This window comes from Larus michahellis, chromosome W (genome assembly GCF_964199755.1).
Source record: "Larus michahellis chromosome W, bLarMic1.1, whole genome shotgun sequence".
NCBI lineage: Eukaryota > Metazoa > Chordata > Aves > Charadriiformes > Laridae > Larus > Larus michahellis.
In genome coordinates, this window is record NC_133929.1 from 4,517,974 (window position 1) to 4,538,603 (window position 20,630).

Here is a 20,630-nt window from a genome sequence, read left to right on the forward strand (position 1 = left end):
TATGAAACTCCCAATAGAAAAGGAAATGTGGAACAGCAACATTATTGTGGGACTTCACTCACACACAGGAGGTAACATGAAAGAAGGCATGAAAACAAGTCAAAAAGAAAGAAAAAAGGGGTTTATGGAGGGCTCATGTTGCCACTGAAGGAAACTAGCAGGGAAAATTGATCAGATGTGTACTAACTGAAAATAATTGGTTATCAGTGATGGATACATTCATGTTTGTACAGGTATTCCTGGCATTTTCAAAGTCTGAAAATATCTCAGAGCAGTGTAGATTTGGTAGGAAATTCAGCATAGCGAGGTCCCTTTGCTCAGATCCTGAGACTGATGCAAGTTTTGCATAAATAGTGACTGAGTGAAAACTAAGTAAAGATTTTGGTGTTTAGTTCAACAGCTGTATGACTGAATACATTTAAAACCAAAAACTATACTGAAGGGTGAACTGAATGAAGGAGAACCCATTAAACCTATTAAGACAAGCATAACCACCTCTATAATAAGAGTTTACAAAAGTCAGTGACTGAAAAAACAGATGGTTGTTCAATAAGGCTGGAGCTCTCCAACTTTAGCTCAAGAAATATGATAGCGTGTCATTTTTCACTGATCCTCACTACATCCTATGCAGAAACAGCTGTTAGATTTCATTCTTTCCTTAATAGATGCCAATATTTCAGGCCTCAAGAGGAGAGCAGAAATGTACTCTTAGAGTACACAGTTTCTACAGTCATATATGTTCATTTAAACATGGAATTTCTCTTCCAGCTAAGAGCAGCTGTTCAGCCTATTCAGCCACCTTTAGCCTTCCTACACTTTCCTCTGTTTCATCTTCTTTTGAAAGAGAAAATGCAAGTGCAAACCTCATAATAAAGTAGCCTGTTTTCCAGAGCATACATATCACTTTCGCTCATCTTTGTCTCATTTCAGTTTTTACCATTGTGCTGCCCAAGAGCAAAATCAGAACAGTAGTAGTCAGTGTTTAAGCTGGAGTAACTTTATAACCTCCCATTTTTATTGCTGAGTTTTTATTCTATAGATAGAAGGCACTTTCATACTGGAAGAAGAACCTTGGTTCTATTGAAGTCTAAAGAAATTTTGCTGTTGACATCAGTATGGAATATTAACCAGGGACTATAACAATGTATATGCTGTAGAGTGAATAGCATGATTTACATACTTTTTTGTAAAATCCTTTGTAGAAATATGATGAGTGGAAATGAGAAAGTAAATGGTGATTGATATTCTGTGTTAAACTCTCTTCGCCTTTCATGGAAGTTAACTCAACATTATTAGCTGCTGCATAGATATTCTATTTTGGAAATACCTCAGCAACTATCTGAACTCACTCTAGCCTTTCTTTTCTTTTTTAAAAGGGCAGTATCATGGTTTTAGTTGGGATAGAGTTAACTTTCTTACTAGCAGCTGGTATGTTGCTATGTTTTGGATTTGGGATGGGAAATAGTGTCGATAGCACGCTGGTGTTTTTGGTTATTGCTAAGCAGTCAAGGCCTTTTCTGCTCCTCACACCGCCCTGCCAGTGAGTGGGATAGCAGTGCGCAAGAAGTTGGGAGGGGACACAGCCGGGACAGCTGACCCCATGTCCTGGGTTGAGTGACACAGGACTAATTTCTCTTCTAATGCTGGGGAAAACTCCACTTTTAGAAGACTCCAGTGTCTGAATTTGGGAACATATTTACTTTATAGCCAGCTAGGCTATGCGGGTTTCAAGGTCTCGGTGTCTTCGAGGCTTGCCAGGTGTAGGGATGAGGCCTGGACATTTGACCCAGGCCGGCCAACAAGATTATTTCATACCATGAACATCACATTTGATATAAATTAGAGTTTGCTGCATAGTTTTTCTCTCCCTTGCTGGTGGCGGTCCAGAGAACTCCTTGCCCTGGTGCCGGATCCCTGAGGCCTTCCCTTCCTCCCGAAGCTGTTGTGCTCTCAGTGTCCAACACTGGGAGCGCACAGCTTCCTACTTATATAATTGGCTGAGTATAATTCTTGTATATCTTTTATTACTATCGGGATCAATACTGGTTCTTTAGTATCATTATTATCAATTAGTATCAATTGTTAATTATTTAGTCTTATCCTATTGAATCTATTTATAATTCAACCCTCGTGTTTCCTTGCTTTTCCCGACTCCCCTTTCTGTGTGGGGAGAGGTCATTGGGTGATAGAATAATTGTCTAAATGACAATAAATTGTTATGAGTTTTCTCAAACCATAACACCCCAACTGAACAAAGGGATATTCCAGACCATATGACATCATGCTCAGCATATAAAGCTGGGGGAAGAAGAAGGAAGGGGGGGGACGTTTGGAGTGATGGCATTCATCTTCCCAAGTAACCGTTACACGTGATGGAGCCCTGCTTTCCTGGAGATGGCTGAAAGTAGGAATGTATCTGAGAGAAAATGGCCATGTGAGCCAGCCTCCCTACTGTGAGAGATTAGATTAAGGGCAAAACAGGTGGTAGAAGATGGAATTAGTACACGGGAAAAACGGGAACTGAGAAGGCAGAAAACATGTTGTGCTAATGACTAAGCAATTTACTATGTGAATTCTTGTAACCAATCTGATGTGTGAATGAACTGCATGGACAGCGCGTGGACAGTGTAACTAGGTAATCAGAAATAAGCGAGTGGCATGTACGGCTACAACACAGGGTATAAAAGATGATGATCTGTGCTTAATAAACGGCTTCTGTTGATTCACATTGGATCGTCTGGAGTCCAGTTATTTCTCCTCAGATGGTGACCCCGATGTGATACCGATCGGCGCTTGGCTTGAGCAGCGGAACGCGAGGGGTGGAAGACCCAGAAGGAGATCCACCGGCTGGAGGACGGCTCAGCTGGACTGAGACCGGGCGGATTGGGCGGCAATCTGGAATAGAGGAAACAGACGACGTGGTCACGGACACCCAGTGAGAGGTGAGCAGCCGGGGCAGGAGATGGGGCAACAAGTAACAAAAGAAGAAGGGGCTGTATTAAGACTTCTCCTGCATATCCTCTCTAAGAGAGGGGTGAAATACGATGAGCGTATGCTCCGAAGGTTGTTAACCTGGTGCAAAGAGAACGGATTCGCACCAGAGCCCCAGACAGCTTTTAAACCGGAAATATGGGAGGCTGTTGGGAAAAAACTGTGGGAAGTGATAAGTAAAGGAGACAAAGAGGCATCACCGTTAGCGACGACATGGTGGTTGGTGTTATCGACCTTACAAGATATGAAGGCGGAGCGAGCCACGGCAGCCGGGGCTTTTGCAGCATTACAACCCACAGGAGGGGGATCGAACAGGCCAGGTCCGAAGGTCTGGGACGATCCCCTGCTGATCCCCTCTGCTCCACCTGAGGCCGAGGGAGGAGGCAGAATGTCAGCAGAGAAGGACAGAGCCGGCAGGACTGTCGTGGTTTAGCCTCAGATGGCAACAAAGAACCACGTGCCGCTCGCACGTGCCTTCCTAATACAGGAAGGATCGTAAGAAAAGGCAAGACTCTTGGGTTGAGACAAAGGCAGTTTAACAGAACAGCAAAGGGAACAGGCAAACAACAACAACAACAACAACAACAACAACACGGATAGGGGAATATACAAACGCGATTACGGAACCGCCGCTCCCCGCCGCTCGCCGACCGGCCGGACCCGGGACGCCCCAGCCCGCTTTTAAGCAGCAACTTCCTGCCCCCTCCCCCGGCAGCTCAGGGTGGGCGTGGCTCACATGGCATGGAATACCAGGAAAAGTTAACCCTATCCCCACCGGAACCAGGACAGCCCGCCTCGCCCCCTCCCCTCCCCAGTCGTCTCCCTGAGATAGAAGTGCTGTTTTTGTATGGCTGCTGTGTAAATGTGTGTGGGCGCCAGCTTATACCTGCTGATCAGCATCTGTGCTACTGTTTGCTTTTTGTTGTGTGCAGTGTCGTTAGGTGACTCCCCTTGAGCAGGTGTTCTGCCCGGTGTGGTACTGTTCTCGTATGCATCTAGGGCTGACACTCTGTCAAGTGAAGAAGTTTGTATATACACAATGTTGAGACATAAGGCGAGCGCGCCCCAGGTAGATACACCAGGATGGGCTGTAGAACCGATGGAAGTCCTGAAATATTGGGGGAGTTTTCACCAGTCGACACGTTTACGCTCTCGGGAACAGCTCGCCCGTGCAGAGTGTATGGCTGGTTGTTTGTTGTTTGTCTATAAGATCATGGTTGATTGGGAAAAGGAGTTGAGCCAAAATCTATAGGATGCTCTGTAGGAAAATGAGAAACTTAAGGAAAAATGAGAAACTGAGCTCTTGTTGCAAAGGCAGACTTTTATGTCAGTCGTAAGTGATGGGAAAGGAAAAAAAAAAGAGAAAAAAAGGAAAAAGGAGAAAAAAGAGAAAAAAAGAGAAAAAAGAGAAAAGAAGAGAAAAAGAGAAAAAAAGAAAAAAAAAGAAAAAAGAAAAAAAAAAGAAAGAAAAAAAAAGAAACCAAACAGGAACAATTAGATGGGAAATGTGCCACGTTAGCACAAAAGTATGCCATACGCGCTACGAGAAAGCGTCAGAAAAAGAGAAATAGGACACCTGATTTAAGGCAGTACCAGAGAGATATGTTTTTGGTTTTTTCCTATATGTGTATATGTTATTGCATGCCTTAGTAGATTGCTCTGTGTTATACCCTGCAAGACTAAAATGAACCCCAGCAGAAGCGGTCTCTTGAGCAAGGGGGTGGAATATGGGAAAGCAACGGAAGATCGGCGAGGAGGATTGCAAATACACTCAAGGGACTCGCACCTGGGTGCTGGAAAACACATATATCACACCAATTGTTATTCAGTCTCGGGTGCTGGCAAGAAAAACATTTGGATGACATAAGCCTGTGATGGACTCAGGGACACCTTATCCAGCTGCTTGAGAATCCTGGCCTGTTGTTGAGGAAGATCAAAGCACAGTACCAGCAAGAACAGGGAGTCCGCACGCGCTCTAGCTAACAAGGACTCTTTTGCTGCCAAGGATTCGTGATAACAAGGACTCTCTTGCTGCCAAGGATAAGTTTAACAATGCTACTAGTACCGCTATTTCTGAGTTATTGCTAGATGTAGATAGTATTCGATATGTGATGTTGCAAAACAGAGCTGCTACTGATTTTTTTGCTTTCAGCTCACAGACATGGTTGTCAAGATAGAATCATAGAATCATAGAATTGCTGAGGTTGGAAGGGACCTTTAAGATCATCAAGTCCAACCTTTAACCTACCCTGACAAAAACCACTTCTAAACCATGTCCCTAAGTGCCCCATCTACCCTTTTTTTAAACACCTCCAGGGATGGTGAATCCACCACCTCCCTGGGCAGGCCGTTCCAGTGCCTGACCACTCTTTCAGTAAAGTAATTCTTCCCAATATCTAATCTAAATCTCCCTTGCCGCAGCTTCAGACCATTTCCTCTGGTCCTGTCGTTATTCCCTTGGGAGAAGAGGCCAACCCCTGCCTCTCTACAGTTTCCTTTCAGGTAGTTGTAGAGGGCAATGAGGTCTCCCCTCAGCCTCCTCTTCTCCAAACTAAACATGCCCAGCTCCCTCAGCCTCTCCTCATATGCCCTGGTCTCCAGACCCCTCACCAGCTTGGTGGCTCTCCTCTGGACACGCTCCAGCACTTCAATGTCTTTCCTGTAGTGAGGGGCCCAGAACTGAACACAGCACTCGAGGTGAGGCCTCACCAGTGCCAAGTACAGAGGCACCATCACTTCCCTGCTCCTGCTGGCCACGCTATTCCTGATACAAGCCAGAATGCCATTGGCCCTCTTGGCCCCCTGGGCACACTGCTGGCTCATGTTAAGCCGGCTGTCCACTAACACTCCCAGGTCCTTTTCTGCCGGGCAGCTTTCGAGCCACTCTTCCCCAAGCCTGTAGCGTTGCCCGGGGTTGTTGTGACCAAAATGCAGGACCCGGCACTTGGCCTTATTAAACCTCATCCCATTGGCCTTGGCCCATTGATCCAACCTGTCTAGATCCCTCTGTAAAGCCTTCCGACCCTCAAGCAGATCAACACTCCCACCTAGTTTGGTGTCATCCGCAAACTTACTGAGGGTTCATTCAATCCCCTTGTCTAGATCATCAATAAAGATATTGAACAAGACTGGCCCCAAAACTGAGCCCTGAGGGACACCACTGATGACCGGCCGCCAACCAGATTTTGCTCCATTAATCACAACTCGCTGGGCACGGCCATCCAGCCAGTTTTTTATCCAGCGGAGGGTACACTTGTCTATGCCATGATTCTCCAGTTTCTCCAGGAGAATGCTGTGGGGGACGGTGTCAAAGGCCTTACCAAAGTCCAGGTAGACAACATCCACAGCCTTCCCCTCATCCAGAAGGCGGGTCACGTGGTCATAGAAAGAGATCAGGTTGGTTAAGCAGGACCTCCCTTTCCTAAACCCATGCTGGCTGGCCCTGATCCCTTGGCTGCCCTGCACTTGCCGTGAGAGCTCACTCAGGATGATCCTCTCCATGATCTTTCCCAGTACAGAGGTCAGGCTGACAGGCCTGTAGTTTCCAGGATCCTCCTTCCGACCCTTCTTGTAGATGGGCGTCACATTGGCCACCCTCCAGTCATCCGGCACCTCTCCTGCTGACCAGGATTATTGATAGATAATGGAGAGAGGCTTGGTGAGCTCTCCTGCCAGCTCCCTGAGAACTTTTGGGTGAATCCTGTCCGGCCCCATAGACTTATGCGTGTCCAGGTGCATAAGCAAATCATTAACTACTTCCTCCTGGATTACAGGGGAGTTGTCCTGTTCTCCATTCTTATCTTCCAGCCCAAGAAGCTGAACACCCTGGGGGTAGCTGGTCTGACTATTAAAGACAGAGGCAAAGAAGGCATTAAGTATCTCAGCCTTCTCCTCATCCTTGGTTGCAAGGTTTCCCCCCGCATCCAGTAAGGGATGGGCATTCTCTGTCACTCTCTTTTTGTTGATGTATTTATAGAAACTTTTTTTGTTGTCCCTTATATTAATTGCCAGGTTGAGTTCCAGCTGGGCTTTTGCCTTCCTGATTTTTTCTCTGTATGACCTAACACGATCTCTGTACTCCTCCTGAGTTGCCTGTCCCCTCTTCCAAAGGTGGTAAACCTTCCTTTTTTCCTTAAGTCCCATCAAGAGCTCTTTGTTCATCCAGGCCGGCCATTTTCCCCGCCCTTTAATTGTGCGCCTCATGGGGACAGCCTGCTCCTGGGCCTTTAGGATTTCCCTCTTGAAGAGCGTCCAGCCTTCCTGGGCTCCTTTGTCTCTCAGGACTACCTCCCACGGGACTCTCCCAACCAGGGTTCTGAACAGGCTAAAGTCTGCCCACCGGAAGTCCAAGATGGAGGTTTTGTTAACCCCCTTCCTTACCTCACTATGGATGGAAAACTTAACCATTTCGTGGTCACTAAGCCCAAGACGGCCTCCGACCTCCACGTCCCCCACTAGCCCTTCTTTGTTTGTGAACAGTAGGTCTAGCAAGGCACCTCCCCTGGTAGGCTCACCTACCATTTGTGTCAGGAAGTTATCCTCCATGCACTCGAGGAACCTCCTAGCCTGCCTGCTCTCTGCTGTGTTATATTTCCAGCAGATGTCTGGTAAGTTGACGTCCCCAACTAGAACAAGGGCTGGCGTTTGCGAGACTGCAGCCAGCCGCTTATAGAATACCTCATCAACCTGCTCTTCCTGGTTGGGTGGTCTATAGCAGACTCCCAGCACAAAATCACCTCTGTTAGCCTTCCCTTTCACCCTTACCCATAAACACTCAACTTCTTCATCACTGGAGTCTATCTCTATAGAGTCAAACAGCTCCCTAATGTACAGAGCCACACCCCCCCCCTCCTTCCTTGCCTATTCCTTCTGAAGAGCTTATAGCCACTCATTGCAGCATTCCAGTCATGACCATCATCCCACCACGTTTCCGTGATGGCGACTATGTCGTAGTTGTCCTGCCGCACAATGGCTTCTAGCTCATCCTGTTTGTTGCCCATGCTACGTGCATTAGCGTAGATGCACTTGACCTGGGCTACTGATTTCACCCCCATCTTTGGCCCTTGACACTCAGGTTCATTACCAGCGGGCCTGGTTTCATCCCCTTCCCCCTTAACTTTCGGCTTAAAGCTCTGTCCATGAGCTTTGTTAACTCTTAGCCTAGTACCCTTTTCCCCTTCTAGGAAAGGGTTTTCCCAATGTTCTCTAGCAGTAATTTCTAAACGTCTATCACCGTTCTCTGATGAAATGTCAGAGTGGGAGTCCTCACTAATGTGGTCTCCTTCAAACCGTGGCATGCTTTCCTCAGGTTTAATCTTGACAGGCCCAGTTATCTCCCCTTCCCCCCTCATATCTAGTTTAAAGACCAGTCAATGAGCCCTGCTAACTCCTGCCCCAAAATTCTTTTCCCCCTCTGGGACAGCTGTGTCCCACCTGACAATGGCATGCCAGGTGTCTCATACAGCCACCTATGTTCGAAAAACCCAAAGCCCTGCCTGTAACACCAGTCCCAGAGCCACAAGTTGATCTGTTGCCTCTTCCTATAATTTCTTTATTCACAGTTGCCACTGGTGGGATAGAAGAGAAGACAACTTGTGTTCCTGACCCCTCGAGCTGCTGCCCTAAGGCTCTAAAATCTCTTTTAATTGATTTCGGCCTCCTCCTACCCATTTCATCACTACCCACCTGAAATACTAACAGGGGGTAGTAATCAGTGGGGTTTACTAGGTCTGGGAGTTTGTTCGTCACATCCCTGACCCATGCCCCAGGGAGGCAACAGACTTCCCTGTGTAGCGGGTCAGGGCGGCATATTGGTCCCTCTGCCCCCCTCAGCAGAGAGTCACCCACAACTATGACCTTTCTCCTTTTCCTTTTGGAGCTAGTAGTGAAGTTGGGTCCGCTGTGACATGTACTTTCTGTCTTCTCTAGTCTTGGTGTGCCATCCTCCTTTCCATCGGCCAGTTCCTCCTGCAGGACTCCATACCTGTTCTGCAGGGGTAACTGGGAAGCTGGGAGAGGTTGGGAGGGGACTCGCCTGCTTCCTCGAGCAGGGACCTGTTTTCATTCCCCCTCTTCTCCGAGATCCTCTCCTGTTGCTTGGTGAGAAGAGGGGAGAGGGTCCTCCGATTTACACGGGGCCTCAACCTGTTCCCCTACTCTCAGGGAGTGGGCCCACCAGTCAATCTCTCTTTCACACTCCCTGATGCTCCTCAGCCTCTCCACTTCATCCTTCAGCTGGGCCACCAGCTTAAGCAGATCATTCACCTGTTCACATCTTATACAGGTGTTGTCTCCACTACCCTCCATTGCCAGCGCCAGGCTCCGGCACTCTCTGCACCCAGAGGCCTGCACGCCCATATGTTCGCATGGGGCCTCAGTCTGGGTGCCCACAGCTTTCCTAAACATAGCCTTCAATCTGGTAGCAACCATAGCTGAGTCCCCAGGAGCAACTGACCTTACCATGTATGCCAGTAGAGGCACTGGGCCCGGCCGGTACACACACCAGCTCTGGTTGCTCCCTCTGTGCACTGTGGGCAGGGACTAGTCCCTGCCCTCCCAGACCCAGACCCTCCCTGCCCTCCCTGACACCTTTTATCCCCTGGAGGCGGGATAAACCGGGGTTGGTGGTGGCTCTGCCCAGGCTCGCTCAGCAGCACTGCCCCCCAGCTGACAGCCCCCAGGACAAGCAGAGGCCTTGTCCCGGCTTCAAAAAAAGCCCCAAAAAGAGCTTCTCGTCGGCCTTTTTCGCTACAGATCCCTTCCCCAGCGCAGTCTTACCTGCCCTGAAGCTGGTCTCCGTGGCAATTTATTTTGGTAGCACAGAAGGTCTGCTACGTACTTTTTGATTCAAATTCACAAAGCCATCACCTGCAATATCTGGATGAAATGTAGGTAGTGGAATGATCCTCAGTGAAATAGTACTTTATCATTTGCTTTTTAAACCATCTCTTGAGGGAAAATGGAAGCAGTTCATTAATATAAAAATTTGCAGTGGTATTGGTTTTAAATAAAAACTAGAGCTGAGTCAATGTTGCAAAAAGGAAAAGTCTGTAAATATTCACTTTCTTTTAAAAAAAATACTTACTTCAGCTGCATTAGTTCTGTGGTTTGCTCTCTGTGATTTTCCTAAAATGAACATTCTAGTAAATAAATTTATCAGCAAAGTGTAAAAAAAAAAAGAAAAAAAAGCCACTGAAAATTAGTTATTAATTTTTAAAAGTAAGATATCAGATTCCAAGGGTCATAGAATCATAGTATCATAGAATTGTTAGGGTTGGAAGGGACCTTAAAGATCATCTAGTTCCAAGCCCCCTGCCCTGGGCAGGGACACCTCCCACTAGAGCAGGTTGCTCAGAGCCCCATCCAGCCTGGCCTTGAAAACCTCCAGGGATGGGGCTTCCACCACCTCTCTGGGCAACCTGTTCCAGTGTCTCACCACCCTCATGGTGAAGAACTTCTTCCTAACGTCCAGTCTGAATCGACCCATCTCTAGTTTTAATCCATTCCTTCTAGTCCTACCATTACCCGACATCCATCCACTTAGGAAAGAGGACTGTCTCTCTTTTGCATTTAAAGAAAGCTAATCTGCTGGATGACTTATATTCAGTGAAATGAATGCACCAAAAAATAGGGCTGGGAGGAAACAAAGAGTAGAAGAAGCACTGATAAGCACAGAAAAATCACAAGGAAGAACACTAGCTGATAATATCTTGACAGCTGCTGGAACGATCCAAGATGTCTCAATATTTCTCTGGCTATAAGAATGCCAATAATAATACCTCTCTAATACCTCTTAGCAGAAGGCTTCTGGTTATCTACTTGGCTGACCTGTTTTCTCAACAGCTTTTGCTTTCTGATAGCTAGGTCTTTATTTTTCTAGATAAACTGGTAATCAAGGAAAATCAGTTTGAACAGGTGAATGGCTAGAGTACTTCACGCAAATTTATATCTTTATATGGTATTGAGTAGTAAAATGGGTCTGGTAGGAGCATTTTTTTTTTTTCTGTCAAGGCAACATTTATTTCTGTTTCTTCATAATGAAAAGAGAGGGGATTTCCTAAAGGGTCCTTACAGCATAAAAGTTTTGTGTTTCTGAATAAAGGGGGTAGGTTTTCCATTTCCCAAAGTCATGCACCATCTTAGGGGGGTGCAATATGTTCCTGTCCTGAAATCTCATCTGGGGACATGAGGAAAAGGTATCAGAGTGGAGAGATGTGGCAGGAAAATGAAAGAAATGCAGATATGAAAACTGGTTTTCAGAACCATGGCTCTGTGTGGCATGGTATCTGGGTAAGATGTCCCTTTCAAAAGGCACAAGATGAGTTTCAGATCATAGAATCTTCATGGTTGGAAAGGACCTTTGAGATCATAGAGTCCAACCATACACACACACAAAAAAATGCCCATGATTCAGAGGGCAAAGGGTGTAGGTTTCAGACTCACATGCTGAAAGACAGCAACTCAGAGCTAGCTGGGGTTCACAGCTAGTGCTTAAACAACAGCCTGAGTCTGCAGACCAAACTAGAAAGGTGTACAAGATTTTCTTCCTCTGTGATGGAACAAGGGTGTGAGCACTGATGAGCAGAGTGTGAAAGATGACCCAGAGCCAGTTGCATGGGAGGGAGCTCCAGCAGAAATCACCACAGAGCACCTTAGCACTCAGGGAGATGCAAAGCTCATGCAAGATATCTTGGGATAGCAGGAACGACATGGTTTACTTGTGGACCTTTTGTTAGACTCTCTAGTTTAGACAAAATAAAATTCAAGCCCTGAAGAGAAAGACCTCAGCTACAAGTCTGTTGAACACACTTTGATGCACTGGCTGGTGAAATGGACTTCAGTATAGTTTGCTAGAAAAGCTGAATTAGTTCAACACTAGATTTTGTCTTCCTAAGCCACCGCATAAAATATCACCCTTCTAGATTTGTCAGTCTGTTTTGTTTCTTCCCAAAGTACTTCTTGCTCACATTTTCTTTGGTTTTGACTCCTGATCTAAACCTGTGATTTTAGAGGGGAAAAAGTGGAGTTCAAAACATCTGCAAAGTGCATTTCATTAGGCTGGAGAAAACTTCATTGCATTCTTTATTACAGGTCTGAAACATTATTGACTTAATCACTAAAAGCAACTGTAAATTTTATAGGAGCCTCCTCTGCAAATCAGAATTAGCACTTGCACCAGTTGATGCAACTCCTTCAGAACTCTTCAGTGTTTTTGTTTAAAACAGAAATAAACAAGGAAGCATGGGCTTAGGCCTTTAAAAGCTACAGAGAAGTTCATTCTTCAGAGAAAAATCAAGCACAGTTCCAGGCTGTAGCTGGATGAGGAAACAGAAGGGACAACCGCTACATCCTCACTTCAGATAGTCTGTGCTTAGCTGTGATTAGACACATAGGAAAGTCTCATGGGTTTTTTTGCTGTGAGAAAAAGGTAAAGAAAAACATTGCATACAGTGAAGTAGGAAGGCTACTGCTGCGCTCTCTTTCCTCTGCATTCTTCTTCTTTTTTCTTTTTTTTTTTTTCTTCATAAGAAGGGTGTTCCTTTCCTCAAAGAGAAAAGGAGAGGGAGAAAGACTGTAAACTGTTCAAAAGGACCATGAGAAAACAGGAAGCTTTGAAAAGTACAAGAGAAAGCAGGATGAAATCTATTTGCAGGTGGTTCCCGGGGGACATGTGAGCCATTGTTAAACAGGCTGTTCATATAGCTATATCCTTCCTTCTGCTGAGGAGAAGTTTGGTGCCAAAAGGCTGCTATCTGGTCATTGCCTTAACCCTCTGAATACCAGACAGAAATACTTGCCAAAGTCTTTCAAGGGCTCTGCCAGAGAGGCAAGGGATGTTCCTAATGCCAAAGAGAAATTCCTGATTCTCCCTTTGCTCCACTCTGTTCACGAGCATTGATGTTGATTCATACCCCTTCAGCAATAGGAGAAACTGGTTTACTGTGCTTTTTTCCTCCTTGCAGATATTTACCTCCATTATTTTGTGCTACCTAAGCAGAACCTGGATCAAGAAAGGAAACTAGACTGTTTTATGCTAATTTAAATACAACTGTAGAATGTGTTAGCAAGTCTTGTTTTTCTAATTCTACCATATCACCAGGTGATAACATCACAGAAATATCCATTGGGTTTATGCCTCTGCCACCAAAGGAGATACACTTACCTTGCATTTAAAGGGTTTAACATCAGAGTGAACAATCATGTGAGCCTTGAGAGTCTGCTTTTGCACAAAGCTCTTGAAGCACAAATGGCATTGATAGGCTCTGATATTGGTGTGGATCAGGATGTGTCGCTTCATCTTAGCCAGCAGAGTAAATTCCCGTCCACAAATTCCACATTTGTGCTCTTTCACACCCTGTAAGAAAACAAAAAAAATCAGAAAATTCTGTAGATGGAATATTTTCTAGATAATTTCATCTTCAGTACAGCAATATATAAATTATTCATTCTGCAATAGCAAAGCAAGTAATAAATTATTTTGCTTTTAACATCATTTGCTAAAGTAATAGATACTTATGTATTTTTTCTTGGCAAATTCTTACAAGAATCTGAGAAGCAGAGAGGGAAAACAAAATGTAAGCTTAATGAAATAATGAGTTGCTTTAATCAGTAAGTTTACAAATCAGAGAGACACAGTATCAGAGCTTCTCTGTCCTACTTTGCTGCTTATGTAAAACATTGATCAAATGTGTACACTTATTGACCAAGAATAAAAGCTAACCAGTTAAGTGAATAAAGTAGTGCCTGCCTATGGTAATTGAGCGTCATTGGCTTCTAAAAAAGATCTGTCCCTTTTTTGAAGAAAGCTATAGAAAATAATCTGAAATAACCAAGAAGTATTCAAGCAATGCCACCAAATAAGGATGTACATGTTACATTCAAGGAAGAGAAAAAACTATTTACTCTTAGTGGGACTTGCACTAACTCTAATGGAGTGATCCCATTTTATCTGGTGTTTACAGAGCATTTCTAGCACACTGTATGTCATCTGGTCAATTTACGAATGACTTGAAACAATCTCTGCTTTTGTACCAGTAAGTGGTTTTCATAGATAATTGCATAGCTAAAACTGTGGACACCAACTCTAAGTGTCTGCTTATCTGATGTGAGGCTACATCTGGGCAGCTAAGTACTGTTAATTATGTTCACAGCTGCAGCTGTGGACAAAGAAGCAGAAGCTCTCTAAAGGCTCAAGGGCATTGCATTTCCTATGACAAAAAGCTATCAAGTTTTGAATTAGTAGAATTTTGCATGGTAAATCCAAAGACCAGGGAATCTCCAGAAAGAGCAGAAATTATAATAGTGTAGTAGGGAAGAACAAGCAAATGTGGAAGTAGAGGCTGTTGTTTTTTAAAAGAAAATGTTTTTATTAGGCTAAAATGCTGTAGCTTTCTGTTTTTCATATAAAAGCCAAAATTCAAGTGTTAAAGGAAAAAATATGCAAGACTAGAAGCAAATTTTTATAAAACGTGGGGCTTTTGACTTGTCTTCATAATATTGTTGTAAAGGTGGGTAAACTAATTTCAGACATTGCTGAATTGAACATTTTGCTATTTTTAAAAGTGATCCTTTTGGATGTGTTACAAAGCCTGCTCCTAGTCTAAACTGATAGTGCTGTCATTACTGACAGCAGTGGCAAGACTGCCACTTGATACAAATTGGCTGGGATTATGGTCCTGCTTGTCCACTTTTATTAACTGGCATTCTGGATAACATGCACAAAGGGAAGTTTTTCTTAGGTTGTTTTTTTCCCTAAATGTCTCATTATAATGATTCTTCAAATTCTGATGAGTAATAATATAGTTTCTTTTGCTGCATACATACAGCCTACTGCATATCCACCTACTTCCCAGTTCAGGGAAGCAATAGATCTGTTTCAGGGGGGTTAGACAGCTCTACAAAATTATATTATTTTACAGAAAGTCATTCTGAAGATAAAACCCAGAAACAGAAATGTGAATATAATTTTGGGAAGTAATACAGGTGTTTTAATTTAACTCCTGTTTATAACAAAACATTTTTGCATGTACTTTCTTAAGACTAACAGATACATCTAGCTTCTAGTATTGCCAGTGCTGCTGGGGCTTTTGCTCTGCATAAAATTTTCACACTGGCAAAGGGCCAGCATGAGGCTCTATAGACTGATTACCTTCTTTACAAGGAGGTATATGTATCTTTAGTAGTCTGTAATCCTTGTGCTACCTTCCGATGCAAGGTGACAGTGCAACTTGTGATGGCTTACCTTGTGAGTTAGGGAGTGTTGTTTGAGATGGTGAGGCTGCACAAACTCCATGCCACATTCAGTGCAGATATACGGACGGATGTCTTTGTGCTTCATCATGTGGTTTTGCAGCTGACTCGGGTACTGGAAGGTCTTATCACATTCGGTGCAATTGTACTGTATAGGGCCACGGTGGGTTGTTAAGTGTCTCTTCAGCTGAGACAAGGTTGGGAAGTCCAGACCACACTCCACATAAATGTTCTCTCGGACACTCTCATGCTTAGATTCGTGTAGTTTCAGCTCGCTGGGATATGCAAAACCTCTGCCGCAGATCCTGCAGTTATAAGGCTTGATGTCACTGTGTTGCATCATGTGTCTCTTAAGGTGACTGGTTTGAGTGAAAGCCTTGTGGCACACCTGGCACTCATGTGGCCTAGTGCCCTGGTGTGTCAACATATGTGTTTGCAAGTGGCTCAGCTGCTTGAAAAGTTTGCCACATCAGGTGCAAGCATATGGCTTAATGCCACTGTGCCCCAAGATATGGGTAACCAAATTGTACTTGGATGTATAGGACACATGGGACATTGTCAGTGTTTCTGTTCACCACCCGCATCAACATAGTAGCTGTTGTCTATCTGAAGGCTGACATCTACTCTTTCCACTTTCTGTTTATTTTCACCACTTACTCTTACTTCAGCCCTCCTGAAGGGTGGCTCTGGAGGCCTTTTCATTTGAAAGGGGTTCCTGAAATGAAAGTTTGGGGGCACAATAAAAGGAAACATTAAGCCAGGATGGACTTTAGGATAATAAGGGTAAGGAGCCTGCATGAATGCTGGGCTACTGGGCCATGCCATCTTAAGCTTCACTGGTTCTTGTTTAATGGGCTTGGCTCCAAAGTGCTCCAGAGTTCTGTAGAACTGAAAACCAAAGTTGCAGAGATCGATCATCTGGGAACTGTATTTGGGCTGTTCTGTCTGTTGAAACACCAAGGGGAGACTGGAAGAGCCTATATCACTGTGATATTCAAGTCTGTCTGGTGGTGATGAGGAACACTCAAGAACGACAGAAGGGGGCATTTTTGTTGGCATGCTCTTGCAGTTCTGAGATCCTCCTTCCAAGGACCCCTGGAAAGTTTCCATGTCTCCAAGAGGAGAAGGGCCATAGTGGAAATGTGAGAGATGTGGTCTGAATTCTTCACCAAATGGAGTCGCTCTGTGTGGCTTTGTAACAGGGCTCAGCAGCTGCAGGCAGCAGGAAAAGGGAGAGGCTCGTGTACTGTCCACATTAAAACTCGTTTCTTCCTTCTTCATCATATGTAATTTTTTCTGTGTTGCCCAAATTCCTTAAAACAAACAAAAAAACCCCAAATATCTTTTTTTCTTCCTGTTCTCCTGGGGTTAACATTTTATTGTCTAGTTTATTAGTTTGGAGGTTGTAGTTTTTTTAATTAAATGCAACTAAGGATGTCTTAGGCCCATATAAGACAAATGCCTTTTAAAGTAGAATTAAATTGTCTAGTGGAGAACAAAGAAGTTTTGGTCTTCCTGTGGTAGAATTGGTGGTTTAAATCAAGTTTTACCCATACAACTTCTTTGCAACATAAATATGCTGCACCGTGATGCACTACTTAGCAGATTAATCTGTATGGCAATGTTTCTGCTTAATTTAATTCAGCCAGGCTATTTGTGGGCAAAATCCTGTCCTTGGCTGTAAATGCACAGGCTCTAGAAATTGGTGGTGCATCTAAAGGATGTGGCAATACAAACAATAATGTGCACATTTATTATGGCTGTGACATGAAAAGTCAAACCAAAAGAATTTAAACTTCTTTGTATCATTAACATGTGCTGCTGTGATGTGAGAGAAAACAATGGACAAGTGATCTAAGGACACTGTGTACCATCAGGTTTTGTGCCGTGTTTCCTGGCTTCTCTCACTTTATATTGTAATAAGAAGGTAGAGATTAATTAATTTTCTTTGTTTTGATCCCAGAGATATTTACCTGGCAGATTTGGGGGAGGAAAGGCCTTTGACCACTCTCTGAATTACTTTCAGTTTTATAGAAATAATCTAGGGTTTTTTTTGTTTGTTTCTAAACAGGTGGGCAAAACCCCCACTTTAAAACTAAATATAGAATTAACGTCAACCACCCCTCAGGTCTCCAGAGTAATTGCCACCTAAGAATGCTCCAATCCTTTCTATGGTCCAGTATGACAAGGCAGATTAAGAATTGTCCTCTGGCAATTTTTTATATTCCACTGATTGTACAGAGAGCTTCTCCTGAATTTGGAATTCATCTAAAATATTGATTATGAATTTTGGTTCATCTTAAATAAGGCTTCTACCTTTTGTCTTGGCTCTCTAGGGATGCACTCATCTGAAAGTGTGTGTGTATGTCTGTGTACATCTGTCCAACCAGGCAGAGGTTAGGTTGGAAAACTAGACATATTTTCCCTCTGTTACCTGTGATATGTTGATGCTATTTATAAAACCATTCTTGGAAATATTGGGTGGAGAGCATGAAGGTGGTTAGAGTACTAAAGACACTCCTGTTTTGTTTCAGGAAGCTCCATGCTGGACAAATTTGCTTCTAAAGATAGATACAAGCACACCTCTCTGACCTCATTAGGCTGTGGACAAGAGAAGGCATCTTAAAAAACCTGCTTGCAAAGAGATTACTTCCAATAGAGTAGATTGTGGAATTATCTTTGAGATACTGTGTGAAGCCAAAGGCTCGGTGACAAAACTTTAAGATGAAAACTTCAGACAAAGGTATCAATCAATGCACAAAGAAGGAATGGTAACCGAAGTGAAAATTGTAGGATCTCTAAAACGATGATTCTAAAAACACCTGTGATAGAGCAAAAGCCTAAAAAATTGCTTAAGACTGGGATAAGTATCTAATAATTATACCAGGATGTGACTTTCAGTCCCTAGCTCACTGATTGACAGTAGTGTGTATACATACACACACACACTATATATATATAAAAATATATGCGCGCGTGTATGTGTATATATAAAAAAATATATATAAGCATGTGTGTGTGCACATTCCATCAGAGAGGATTGTTAAGGAGTATGCATTTTGTTATGTTTCATTGTCACCCTGAACTCCCTGGGCAAAATGAGGAACAGTTAGATATTGAAGACTCTTTGGATACAAAGGTTTGACTTATTAAAAAGGGAGAAAGGGAAGGGAATCCTCTGAATGTCAAAAAAGACTCCACTTCTTTCCAAAAGGGAAAAAAAGATTTTCAAAATTCATCTTGAGCAATGCTTAACTCACACAATTTGAACATAAAATATGCCTGTAGACCAAAATCTCCCTTTCAAAGTATGGACCTGTCCTTCAAAATGTCTTTTATCTTGTGTATCTGATTCTTTCCCGGCAAAATGAGTATAAAATGCTTCAGAAAGCCCATAGCAATTGAGAACCCAGCTATGTTATTTACTGGTTTGTTAGATTATTGAAATGCTACCAAAAATACATATAAGTGACAGTGAGTTGTGTCTAATTGCTCTCTTGTTTCTTGGCTGACAGTTCCTCCCTACTTCCACAGCCTGTTTTATGCAAAATTTCATTCTATCTGGAACACAGAGTTATGGCAGAGGCTGTAGAACTGCTTGAAATGACTAGAAATAAATAATTTCCTTGCACTACTAACCTTTGGTTGCTTTCACTGAGCATATGCTTTTATTCCACTTTCCACAGTTACACACATCACAGGACCAAGCCTACAAAGGAAACTGTTTAAACAGACAGTGACCAGCTCAATCAGAAAGGTGCCATATAATCCGTCAAAAGAGCACCTAAAATGGGAGGGAAAGTACAGATTTACAATCTAACCTTGCTGCTTTTTTTTCCCTTCAAACTGTCAAGATGTAGAAATTCATTGAGGAAAGATTAAATCTAGCCTCTCTTCTCATCTCCTTTCATGTTGGTAGCAAACCCTTGCTAATTTGAATAGAGGCATGATCTTCACATTAATCAGAACTTAATTCCATAAAAATGTGAGTCCTGAGAAAACCATAGAAGAGACTGCAGATTTGACCACCATGCAAGAAATAGTTAAGGAGCAGTCCCTTCTTTAAATAACTTCAGTAGATAACTTTAAAGCTTTTAATAACACAATTCCCCATTAACTGACTCTGAAGTAGCTGATCTCGTTTTAGTACTCAACAATAAATAAGGGGGGATGAAGTGAAGGATTTTTGTATTAAATATCTCCTAGGGACCTTTTGTCTCTCCTTTTCACTTTAAAACTTCTTTCTTTCTCCAGCACCTAGTTATTTAAGATGGAATGCAATCTAGTGCAGCGGTGCGTGATTCTAAACATTTAGTTTAAACCTGGATAGACATAAAAAATTCTAGCTTTTATCAGCAATATTTCAGCTTTTAAGTTTTGAAAACTTGGTCTGGAAACCTCACTGAGACAGATGTTTCCATGCTATGTTGGCACTTCAACATAAAAAAACCCCTAAACCTAGCACTCCAGAGTTTATAAAAAAGTTAATTTCTTTAGAACAGACAAGCATCCTCACACTTTCTTTCTTATGTAAATAAGTATATTTGGAAACACACTAGTTTGAAAAACAGAACCACAAATAATCTCTCTTCTTCGCTGTCGTGGTTTAACCCCAGCCGGCAGCTAGGACCATGCAGCCACTCGCTCGGTGCCCCCAGTTGCAATGCGGGAGAGAATCGGAAGAATAAAAGTGAGAAAAAACTCATGGGTTGAGATAAAGACAGTTTAATAGGGAAAGCAAAAGACATGCACACAAGCAAAGCAAATCAAGGTATTCATTCCCTGCTTCCCATCGGCAGGCAAGTGTTCAGCTGAGGAGAAATAACTGGACTCCAGACGATCCAATGTGAATCAACAGAAGCCATTTATTAAGCACAGATCATCATCTTTTATACCCTGTGTTGTAGCCGTACACGCCACTTGCTTATTTCCGATTAGCTAGTTACACTGTCCACACGCTGTCCATGCAGTTCATTCACAGATCAGATTGGTTACAAGAATTCGCATAGTCAATTGCTTAGTCATTAGCACAACATGTTTTCTGCCTTCTCAGTTCCCATTTTTCCCATGTACTAATTCCATCTTCTACCACCTGTTTTGCCCTTAATCTAATCTCTCACAGTAGGGAGGCTGGCTCACATGGCCATTTTCTCTCAGACACATTCCTACAATACCCCCTTTTTCTTCTTGAGCCAGCCAGACCTTATGCATGGCACTTTCTATCATGCCAGTCACTTTGCGAAGAACACACGAGGCTGCCATAACCAATAATAATATAACCAACAGTAGCATGAGCCCTTGCTTTAGTAAGTCTGATAACCATCCCGTTATACCCCATGGGCTTAACCAATCATCGAAACCATTTTTGACCACTTTTAATTTGGACGTGG

The 20,630-nt window shown here is 43.4% G+C and overlaps 1 pseudogene; it reads right to left on the bottom strand.

Moving 5' to 3' along the window:
- The window catches only part of LOC141735616 (zinc finger protein 366-like), a 34,306-nt pseudogene extending 17,776 nt beyond the window's left edge, over positions 1-16,530 (bottom strand).
- Positions 16,531-20,630: the final 4,100 nt, after the last annotated feature.